This window comes from Ambystoma mexicanum, chromosome 7p (genome assembly GCF_040938575.1).
Source record: "Ambystoma mexicanum isolate Mex_15411 chromosome 7p, UKY_AmexF1_1, whole genome shotgun sequence".
NCBI classification, from domain to species: Eukaryota; Metazoa; Chordata; class Amphibia; order Caudata; family Ambystomatidae; genus Ambystoma; species Ambystoma mexicanum.
Genome location: NC_090939.1, coordinates 226,182,366 through 226,194,518, shown reverse-complemented (window position 1 = coordinate 226,194,518; position 12,153 = coordinate 226,182,366).

Here is a 12,153-nt window from a genome sequence, read left to right as displayed (position 1 = left end):
GCCATCTGGATTTCTGTTGACTTGGCCTGCAATAAATAACTTAACATTCTTTCTCCCAGGATTGATTGGCCATCTGTGTTCTTATCTTCCTTGTGCAGAAGGGATAGCCCTGACCCCTGACTCATGTGACATTCTCCTGTATTATGTCAAGTGTCATCCGCCCCTGGGCTTCACCACCAAAATTGAGTAACATTTTGACTATTATTCAAAGTTTGCATCATCCCAGGAGGACAGCTCAGCGGCAACATGCACGCCTTGGTTCGATCCCCGGGTCTGCACTTAGAAACCTCTGGGTGTTTAAGTGTGTTATAAATAGGCAACTAAGACAAAAACAATTAAACAACTTTAAAAAAAACAATTCCTGTAACATCACCTTGATGCCCGCGGCCACTTGAGACTGGAAGGGAGGCTGATTTGCAGAAATGGAGAGGAGTTCACATCACCAGTTGGTTGTCCCAGAGCTATAATGGTGACATCGGGTGTGTCATTGTTTTGAAAGTAGAACCTGATTTGGTCCAGTTTTTGTTCAACCATGTGGCATGTGCCATTTAGACTAACATGGTTGACGCTTTGTTTTAATTTAATTGGCCTGTGAGTCTGGATCCCAAGTACCTTATTCACACAATCTATTAGGGGAGACAGCCTGAGGAGGATGTCATTCCCTAATAGACAGGCTGTTCCTTCTGGCACCACAATTAGGACCGGGTGCTTCATTTTGTGTCACCCAATTTTAATTTCCAGCTCTGCAGATCCTTCAACAGGAATTTCCTTCCCGTCAAAGTTCTGCAGCTGTCCAGGAAGAGGGGTGAGAGGAATTTGGTATATCTCCTCCCTTCTTGAGTTTAGCTGCTCAAAGATCCTCTTTGACAGCAAAGTTGCTTGGGATCCAGTGTCCACCAGTGCTGGAATTGCACATTGCCCTTGCACCTGAATGGAGGCGTAGAATCTTATTTCCTTCTCCTCCAAGGGGCAAAGGTAATGGGTGTTCTTGGTAAGCTGGATGGTCAATTTGCTCATTTCTGACTCTGACACCGGGATAGTTGGATCAAGAGACGGTGTTGGAGTTGAAGAATCTAGCACGGAATTTTGACACACCGCTATTTGGGGAGTTTCGGGATCCCCTTGTTCTGTTTCTGGGCTGCCCCCCCTTTCTGGAGGCAGTCAAAAGCAGTGGTTGTTGAGGTTTGGGGTTCCTCTTGTGCTGGTTCTGGGTTGCCCCCTTCTAGGAGGCGGTCCCAGAATGGAGTTGGGTGATTTGGGAATCTGAACAAACAGTTTCACACTCAGTGATTTGAGGAGTTCCGGGCTCCTCCTTTTCTGATTCGGGGCTGTTCCCCCCTTTTTGGAGACAGTCCTCAGAATGGCTTTGGGAAGCTAAGGGCTCTTCTTTCTCTGATTCTGGGCTGCCCCCTCCTTTTTGGAGGCAGTAACCAGAATTGCTTTGGGCCAGATGATTCTATGGCTGGTCATTCTCAGGTTCAATGATGGGCGGTTTTAACTCAGTCCCCACATCTTCCCAATCTGGATCAGGATCTATCGGGACCCATTTTTCTTTGGGAGGAGTTCCCCCATCCCTGAAGGAGAAAATCATTTTCCCAGAATCGCTTGAGGACCCCTCTCCTTCAAAATTGGGAGATTGTAACCTCCTCCACAAAATGGTTCTTTTTAGGCCCTTTATTTCTCCTACCCGGCATCTGTTCCTTAGGTTGCTGACTTTCGGGGGCAGGAGATTTTGGTTCTGGTTCCTGGGTTTCCATGGGGCTGTTCACAATGGGGAAGGAAGCTTCATCTAAGGCTTTACACCCTCCTTCCCCCTGTGCCTCCTCCCTGGGAACCGGTGGGCTGTCAGGGTTTGCTCCCGTCATTGCTCTGGAGTACCAGACCCTTGATTTGAGGGGTTCTGGGCCGCCATGATCATCTGAGGGTTCTGCACTTGGTGCTCCAGTTGGTACACCTGCTCTGGCTGCTATGGGGTTCTCTGGTCTATCCTAGGTTGATCGCAGAAAGGGTAACTGTCCCTTCTCCCATAATACCCTTGGTGGGGATAGTTCTGGTACCCCTCCACCCTTGGCTCTCCCAGATTAGGTTGTCTGGGCTCAGGAAAATGGGGAAAGAAAGAAGGGTTGTTTGTTTTGGGTGTTGATGTTTGGCGGGTACCGGGGAAAGAAACTCAACCCGGCATTTGGGGGATTACTGCCCTCCTGGGGAAAGTTAGGAGGGAGGTTTCCTGGGTTGGCAACTGGCTGGTTGGACCCCCCCCCCCTTGGGTTTTGGGAGTCCACACATAGCCCAGGATGGGTCTGCTTCCCTTGTAACGGGGGCTGATATAGTCAGGGGAGGGTCCCATTTGTGGGGTTACCTCCCTGACTACCAGTTTGGGATTGGCCCGAGGGCCTTCTGGGTCTTTGGTCAGGAGGATTTTGCACAGGAATATTTGTAGGTCCCCCCCATCTCCAGATCTAAAATGGGGGCAACCTTCACCTCTGCCACCTTAGCAGCAGCCGGGGTGTTGGTTGGTTTGGGGTTTTTATTGGTACTTTTATTTTCTACCGGTTTCTGCACTTCATAAATGCGAGTTGCTTGTTCAATGACCCAGTCTAGTGATCTCTTCTCATGAAAGTCCCTCACCAGCTGGGTCATGATGTATTTAGGGAGTGCATGAAAGAAGGTATTGGTGGTCTGCGCAAAGGCACGTTTTAACTCTTGTACAAATTCTTGTGGGGCCTGGTCTTCCCCACATTGGAGATTATAAGCTGCCTTGCGGGCCTCTTGAGGGTTTCTATGTATGGAAAAATGCTTTAAAATGGACTATCTTGAGTGGTTCTGATCCTCCAGTCCCGCAAAGAAGCTGGAGTATTCAGGGGAAAATGTCCACTTGACATACTGAATGCAACTTTGGCTATCCTTCAGGTGGAAAGTATCCATCATTTGCTCATACAACTTCCAAACTGAATATTTAGCATTTTTATGATAGGGAGTTATGACGCTCCTAATGGCCTTGATTTGTTTCAGGGGATCTTTCAGTAAGGCCCTCTTAATTTTGTTGGCCTTATTCGTTTTGGTCACCCTTGTCCACTCATCCTCTGACTCAGAGGCACTGCTACATGAAGTGGCTATCTGATCCTCTAGGCCAGGGGTGCACAACTGATTTTGACAGAGGGCCGAAAGTACCTTACATGAGGGCTATAGTGAGCTGAAAAGTAAATGTGGGAAGTGCGGTAGGCGGGGCGTGGCAGGAGGCTTTTTAAACCCCCAAGTTGTACTAAACACATGGAAAAAGAATGTTTTTGAGGGGTAACGATTTTTATTTGCATTTCAAACTTACATTTTGTACTACACATTTTCCATTGTTATAATTTATTTCTATTTAGTTATTGTATCTCGCCTGTTTAATTAACTTATATATATTTTATTGACCCTAGATTGGACATGCCGTTATTTTGGACTGCTATAGTTTGCTATTTGGGTTGCCCAAGAGGAGTATGGCCTTCGTTGAGTCAGGTTTCCTCAAAAAGCCAAAGATGAACATCTCCTAACTGTGCCTGATTTAGCTTTATTATTGGGTTCACTCTTGGAGTGCAACACTATGCCCCATGGACCCCTCACCCCCAACCAAACACTATGCCCCAGGGCCGCCTTACCCCCAACCAAACACTATGCCCCATGGCCCCCTCACCCCAACCAAACACTATGCCCCATGTCACTCACCCCGACCCAAACACTATGCCCCATGTCACCCTCACCCCCAACCAGACACTATGCCCCATGTCACTCACCCCCAACCAAACACTATGCCCCATGTCCCCCTCACCCCCAACCAAACACTATGTCCCATGTCCCCCTCACCCCGAACCAAACACTATGCCCCATGTCCCTCACCCCCAACCAAACACTAAGCCCCATGGCCCCCTTACACCCAACCAAACACAATGCCCCATGTCCCCCTCACCCCCAACCAAACACTATGCCCCATGTCACTCACCCCCAACCAAACACTATGCCCCATGTCCCCCTCACCCCCAACCAAACACTATGCCCCATGTCCCCCTCACCTCCAACCAAACACTATGCCCCATGTCTCCCTCACCCCCAACCAAACACTATGCCCCATGGCCCCCTTACACCCAACCAAACACAATGCCCAATGTCCCTCACCCCCAACCAAACACTATGGCCCATGTCCCTCACCCCCAACCAAACACTATGCCCCATGGCCCCCTTACACCCAACTAAACACAATGCCACATGTCCCTCACCCCTAACCAAACACTATGCCCCATGGCCCCCTTACTCCCAAACCAAACACAATGCCCTATGGCCCCCTCACCCCCAACCAAACACTATACCCCATGGCCCCCTCACCCCCAACCAAACACTATGCCCCATGTCCCTCACCCCCAACCAAACACTATGCCCCATGGCCCCCTCACCCCCAACCAAACCCCCCACCCCATGGTCCCCTCACCCCCAACCAAACCCCCACCCCCAAATCAGCACACACAAACAAGCACCAATACAGACACGAACCCCCACCCCCCAACTCAGCACACACACAAACATGCACCCATAAAGACCCGAACCCCCCACTCCCCCAACTCCAAAACCCCCACCCCCCAACTCAGCACACACACTCTCAAGCATGCACTCATACAGACCCAAACCCCCCACCCCCAACTCAGCACACACAAACATGCACCCATACAGACCCGAACCCCCCACACCCCCCAAATCAGCACACTCTCAAACAAGCACCCATACAGACCCGAACCCCCACCCCCCAACTCAGAACACACACAAACATGCACCCATAAAGACCCGAACCCCCCCAACTCCAAACCCCCCACCCCCCAACTCAGCACACATACTCTCAAGCATGCACCCATACAGACCCGAACCCCCCACCCCGCAACTCAGCACACACACAAACATGCACCCATACAGACCCGAAACCCCCACCCCCCCAAATCAGCACACTCTCAAACAAGCACCCATACAGACCCAAACCCCCACCCCCAACTCAGCACACACACAAACATGCACCCAAAAAGACCCGAACCCCCCAACTCCAAACCCCCCAACTCAGCACACACTCTCAAGCATGCACCCATACAGACCCGAACACCCCACCCCCAACTCAGCACACACACAAACATGCACCCATACAGACCCGAACCCCCACCACCCAACCCCCAACTCAGCACACAAAAAACATTCAAATCAAAACATTCATACACATCCCACAACCCCCCCACCCCCGCATCTCAACATACACACAAAAAACATTCAAATCCAAACATTCATACACATCCGACACACCCCCCACCCCCGCATCTCAACATACACACAAAATACATTCAAATACAAACATTCATACACATCCGACACACCCCCCCACCCCCGCATCTCAACATACACACAAAATACATTCAAATACAAACATTCATACACATCCGACACACCCCCCCACCCCTGCATCTCAACATACACACAAAATACAGTCAAATACAAACATTCATACACATCCGACACCCCCCCCACCCCTGCATCTCAACATACACACAAAATACATTCAAATACAAACATTCATACACATCCGACACACCTCCCCCACCCCCACATCTCAACATACACACAAAATACAAATACAAACATTCATACGCATCCGACACATCCCCCCACCCCCGCATCTCAACATACACACAAAATACATTCAAATACAAACATTCATACACATCCGACACACCCCCCACCTCCGCATCTCAACATACACACAAAATACATTCAAATACAAACATTCATACACATCCGACACACCCCCCCACCCCTGCATCTCAACATACACACACATAATATATTCAAATACAAACATTCATACACATCCGACACACCCCCCCACCCCCGCATCTCAACATACACACAAAATACATTCAAATACAAACATTCATACACATCTGACACACCCCCCGACCCCCGCAACTCAACATACACACACAAACATAAAGCAAAACAAACCCAACACACAAACACAAACAGAGCACTTACCGGAGACGTGCTGGAAGGCTGGAAGGCAGGTAAGCTGGAACGCTGGAATCGTACTACGGCTGGCGTGGTCCAAGGCTGAAATGCCTTCCGGCATCAAGCCTTATGGACCACGCCAGCCGTAGTGCTGGCCCTCCATTGGTGCAGCACACACGCATTACGTGGCTCGTAGGAGCGACGTGGTGCGTGTGTGTGCTGAGCCAATGAGGGCCAGTGTTTTGTCCGGCCCGGAAGACAACAAAGACTTTCCTAATGGAGGGCGGCCGCAGGCCGCCCTCCATTAGGAAAGTCTTTGTGCCTCGCAGGCCGGACAAAAGAGCATGGCGGGCCTCAACTGGCCCGTGGGCCGTATGTTGTGCACCCATGCTCTAGGCTCTCCCTGATTCTGCAAGCTTGGGAATGGCTTGCAGAATGTGGGGGCCTAGTGTCTTGAGACCTGTGGCGCTCAGAAGAGTCTTCAGACTCTCCCTTGCTCCCAGGATTGGCTGAGTGCCCCCCCCACTGCCCTAGCTGGGAATAGGTTTTTAAGATACTCTTGGTGGGTCTAGTTTCATGGAGTTCCCCACCAAATTTGACAGACTGATCCCTTGGTAAGCGATATTTTTGAGGATCAAAGTCTCTGATTCTCCCTTCACTGGAGTTTTCTGATCAGAGAGGCTAGCCCTAACATTTGGGAATCTGTACAGGGATGCCCACCTATCCATTTCTGGGAGATGCTGAACTGTCAGTCCCATATTTCCCATTGTGCTGAAGTCTACTAGCCCCGTGGCCCTTGGCTCATATGAGCCAGTGTACATGAGGGTGGCACTGAAAGGATTAAAGTCCCTGATGACAAGGGTCCTGAGGTTATGCTCAGGGGTTTCTCTGTCCCTAATTACCTCATCTCTTTCAGCCCCTATTCCCTGATGACATGCCAAAATCTGACCTTTTTGCTCCTCTATTAAGGCCTTACTGGTCTCAATGATTTGCTCCTGTATGGCTATCTGTTTGTGGAACCTGTCATTCTTTTCACAGAGAGGCTCATTGTCTCTCTGTGCTTCCTGTCAGATTGGAAATACTGGGGCAATATTTGCTGCAGGAGACTCACCTCCTAAGTTTTATCATTATTGGTCTGCGTGTTCTTTTCCAGAGCATCCTACACCCGCCTGATGTGCTCTAGTAGCTTTTCAAATCAGTTTTAATTTCACTAAACTCCTGAAGGGCCAGCTTTCTTTCCTCTAACTTAGTTTTTAATGGGCTGACTTCCTGGCCTAAGGCAACCCTCTCCTGAGTTAGAGTGCCACTCTGCCCAGCCAGGTCATCCCTCTGTTTTTTAAATGCACTAGATTTCTGGCGCTCCTCATCAAACTCCTCTTGAGAGTGGATGTCTTTAATAATTAATTTATTGTTTTCCTCTTTCAATGATTCTAGGCGGTTTTGTAAGGTGACTGTTCTGCACAGACTCTATTTTAATTCAATTGATGCTCCAGTTTCTGTTGACTCTGTTGTAGACAGTCAACTCTCTCCTGATACTCCTCTTGCAGTATCTGTAATTTGAGATCTTGTTCTACATTATTTTGCTGCAAGAGAGCCAGATCTTCTTGGAGTTTGGTGATATACTGCCTAGCCTCTGTTTCTGATTCTTTGCTTTCCTGGAGCCTTTGCTATGCAGAGTCGAGGTTAGTCTGGATTTGATTTTCTGCAGTGCTTCCCCTTGCCTATTTGTCAAATCTATATTGTCTGCATGCTTTTCCTGTATGATTCCTATGTGGAGATACAGGTAGGCCGCTATTTTAGCAATTTTACACTGCTCCTCATTTATTTTTGGGACCATGTATAGTTCACTAAGCGCTTGATGTAATGGACCCTTATCCTGCCAGATATCAAGGTCGATTGCAGTGACTTGTTGTTTTATTTCCTGCAGCCATACCTGTTCATCCTGTTCTGGCCACTCACCCCAGACAAACCGTTTTTGCAGGAAGTGTTCCCTAGCAATATTAATTTCCACTGGGGTTGCCATTCTAGAAATATAAATTTCCTTCTGACTTATCTCAGGATTAATTTACTTTTGCAAACAGGCCCAATTATTTTGAGTATTTCTTTTGAGGGGTGCTTGTACAGGTTAGCACAGTGTGCCAACCCAACAAGGTGTATGTGCCCCACCGGCTAGTATGCTGTCTTAGACTATCACAAGTGGTATGTCAAATTCAGGATCCCAGACCTGAGCCCCCAACCTGTAAGTGATTTCAATCAGGCACACACCCAAGTCTCGCCCAGCATGTACTGCGCAAATGAAACCATTATTTATTTTTTATCTATAAGTTCAATATTCTGAATGATATACCACTCATATCACACCCTTCTCAAAATACCCCCCTGGTCACACTGAACAAGGAATCAGGCTAGTTTGCAATGGTAAATATTTATTTATTTAGAATTCAAAATCACAGTATATTTTTAATAGGTAACAACAATCACCAATGGGTGACAAGAACAATGAATAATATATTTAAAGTACTGGGAATCAGGTAATGAACACAAAAAGAATGCAGCACAGAAAATGATACTTTTGGGTTGGTTTGGACAGATAGTACTATGGTTAGAGGTTACCCCGGCAACACTCCTCAACCCACATATAGGCAATTTAAATAGATGTGAGGAGAGAGCATATACTCAGGAATAATGCAGACCAAACAGAATATCACTCCCACCTTCCCCGCTTAAACACAAGAGAAAAACGGATTTGACTTTTCAAATGTAAGCATGGCTTTGAAAGTTGCTGAGCAAAAACACTAAATCTGGTCAAAAATGCTTACATTATTATAACTTTCTATGGGAGCCACTTTGAACGGATGCAAGCAAGCAAAAGCAATGAGTTGATCAAAAGAAAACATTTGGAATCTCAAAAACAAAGTGGGAAATAATTTAAAGGCAATTCACACGTGTGAAACTTTTGCAAAACGTAAATTTACGGCAAACTTTTACTGATGTGATTTTCGATGTAACGGGTCAACTGCACTGTTTCACACGGGTTGTTGGTGTATCTAAGGGTGTTAGGTATCAGTGTGGATTGAAATTTCATTTCTATCTTTAAAACTGAGGGAGTTATGGAGGTTTTAGTGAGAGATGTTTTTCGTAAATAAAGACATGAATTTGGACAAATATTTCAGTTCAAAATCAGAAAATATGGCTTATGCTCCTACTCAAGACAAGAGCATGCAGACTAGACAACAAGGTTGGGCCACAGCAAGCTCTGAGAGTGATTCATGACTTCAGTAACAGATCCCCAGCACCTTCCCCGGCGGAACCAGTCCACACACTCAAAGTGGGATTTTTGGATGAGAGTTACACAAATAAAATGACTATGAAAATGACGCTTTAGCAAATAGACAAAATAAGATAGCACTAAAGATTTTGACACTGTTACTGGTTATGAAAGTAAGAGTAGTTCAGAGATTGGAGTGGAACCAGATAGGGCAAGGTATACAATAGTTCTCCAGCGTCCTATTAACACTTGCAATCCACTGGGATTTAAGATTTTAGGCCCGTCAAGATTCTGGTCAATGGATCGGGTCTAACAGGGAAAGTCAGCGCATCAGGCGCGGGACTGGATCAGCTAGGCCGGTCACCGGAACTGCACAGGATCTGCCCTTCTTGTTGCTGGATATTTCAATTCAGTGGGATTGCGAGTTCATCAGGCAAGCATTTATGGTAGCAAGCCAGATATTTTCCTGCACCACAGCGCTCCACTAGGTTGTAAGGATTAGTTCAGGATTAATTGAGGCCTAGCTGAAAATGGTTCAGCTACTGATTGGCATCTGGAAGGATGTTGAAAGCTGGATGTTGAATGCTGGATCAGAGTGCTTCGATAGAATCAGAAGAGAGAGTAACTAAGCTTGCTCCAGTGAACTGGGATTGGATCAGAGCCTCCTCTCCGCCTTGCATCCGAGTGATTGGATCAAGGACAGATGATGTCAAATTTATGGTTTGGTTTTTACAATCATTGGAAACCTCCCCTAGCCACTAGTATCAAAATCGAATGTTGTCCTAAATACATATTTAGACATTAGCAACCTCTATGAAAACCACATACAAGGATTACATATTTTATGGAGTATCTGTTCCTCAAAATCCCACAGCTGTGAGGCCTTGTTTCGCCTTTCTGCAGCATTTTGTCCTTTTCGCCTTGAACACATTTTCCAACGTTCTCCAAATTTCCACAAATATGTGTGTTTACCATAGGAATGTGTGTGCAAAGTTTAACAATTCTAGCATAAATACAGTTCCCATAAACCACATATATTGCCATTCCTGTTCGGAATATGCTACATAGTTTGACTATGTTTTGCAATGTAGGGCCAAAAATTAGAGTAACAAATGTACCCTTTTTATATTTTTCACCACTTCTGACAGCAAGGTATAAGTCTCTAAGAAATGTTCATTACATGTTTTTAACAGCAAATGGTCATCCTTTTGTCTGTCTCTGGACCAAGGAGTAGCCCCCACCTTTTTGGGATTTCCTTCTACAGGCCTAGTTAACGACCCTTTCACATGTCCATTTCCTGGCCTGGAGAATCTGCCATTGTTCAGTCCTTGGGAGCAGACACAAGTCTGTCCTAGCCCACAATTATCATATGTCAGTGAACATCTGCTGAGAAGAATGCCCTCCCCTTGCGTGGAAACCTGTTTTTCAACCTCTTGCAGGCCCAGCCAGCCTAAGTTAAAATTTAATTTCTTGACTTGAAATCCAGCACAAAACCAACTTTTTGCATCAGATGACATAGATAAATTACATTCTTAGCTTTAAAACCTGTGGGATCAAAACAACTGAAATCAGTGTTACTTTCAGCAACAGTCATTTTATATTTGCTAATCTGGCATCTTTAGTTTTAGCCAACTTTAATGTTTAATCCAGAAAGCCCATTTGACAGGAGCTGTCATTCACAGCCAATAAAGTTTTGCTGAGAAATGTTTTGCTCTTAACATTTTAGGACTTTGTAAATTCACAGTGCTTCATTGGATTAAATGAATTGTAGCACCAAGCAGGATTTTGAATGTTGAAAAAGTATTATGTACAGGCATTTGGAAGTTTCAGCAGCACAGTAAATGTGATTTACAGGCAATTTTTTGGAGTTTCATTCGCAATGCGCTGCTTCTCCCTCTGTACTCTGTTTACTTGTCATGGAGCCCATTGGCACTTTTTCTGCAGTGTGTGCTCTGTTCCACCACACATGCACCATGGGTGGCAGGTTGTGCAGCCATATTTTTGTGTGTTTAAAAACACGGTTTTGGATGTTTTGGTGCGCACAAGGGTTTTGCTGCCATTTTGCTGTTTCTCAAACCATAGATAGCAGAGTGAGGCCGCATAGTATAGCACAGTGGGTCAATACATCCCACAAGTGACACACCACCAGACAGGATCTTCATCTGGCAAGGGGGGAATTTCCTGGTGTACTCTTCCTGCCCTTATGGAGAGGAAGAGGTGACCTGTGACATCAGGAAGGATGAGGTGATATTCCAGGTCCACAATGACTGCCTCTCCTACCTTAAACCCTCTGTCCAGGTCAACACCCTAACCAGAGACTTCTCCACCCAGCTGGAGGAGGCTGCTGAGATAGCGAAACCCAACGTCTTTCCAGGCTGCAGGCAAATGGTTGAAGAGCGGGTCAACCTCGCTGATGCCTGTGAGACTGAGGAACAAAAGCAAAATTTGAAACCAGTGTTCTTAGATTTTCAAGATATCTTTGCTGTGCACTTGTACGAATGTGGTTGCAACGAGATACATACTACCACAATTCCCACTGACCCTGGGATAGCTCCTGTGTTTGTGAAGCAATATCACTTGCCTCTCGCCTCTATGGAGTCCCTGACAGAGATTATCAAAAACCTAGAGTCCTGTGGTATAATTTGTCCAGTCCACAGCACCATTAATAATCTGGTGCTGGGGATTTTAAAACCAAATGGCCAATGGAGACTTTGCACAGACCTTAGGGAGCTGAACAAACAGGCCCACGTGTCCCGATGGCCTCTTCCCTACATTGACCAAGGGCTGGCCCAGATCCAGGGGTCAAAGGTATACACCGCTATTGACCTGACAAATGGATACTGGACTGAGCCCAGCAGTAGGGAGGGCCA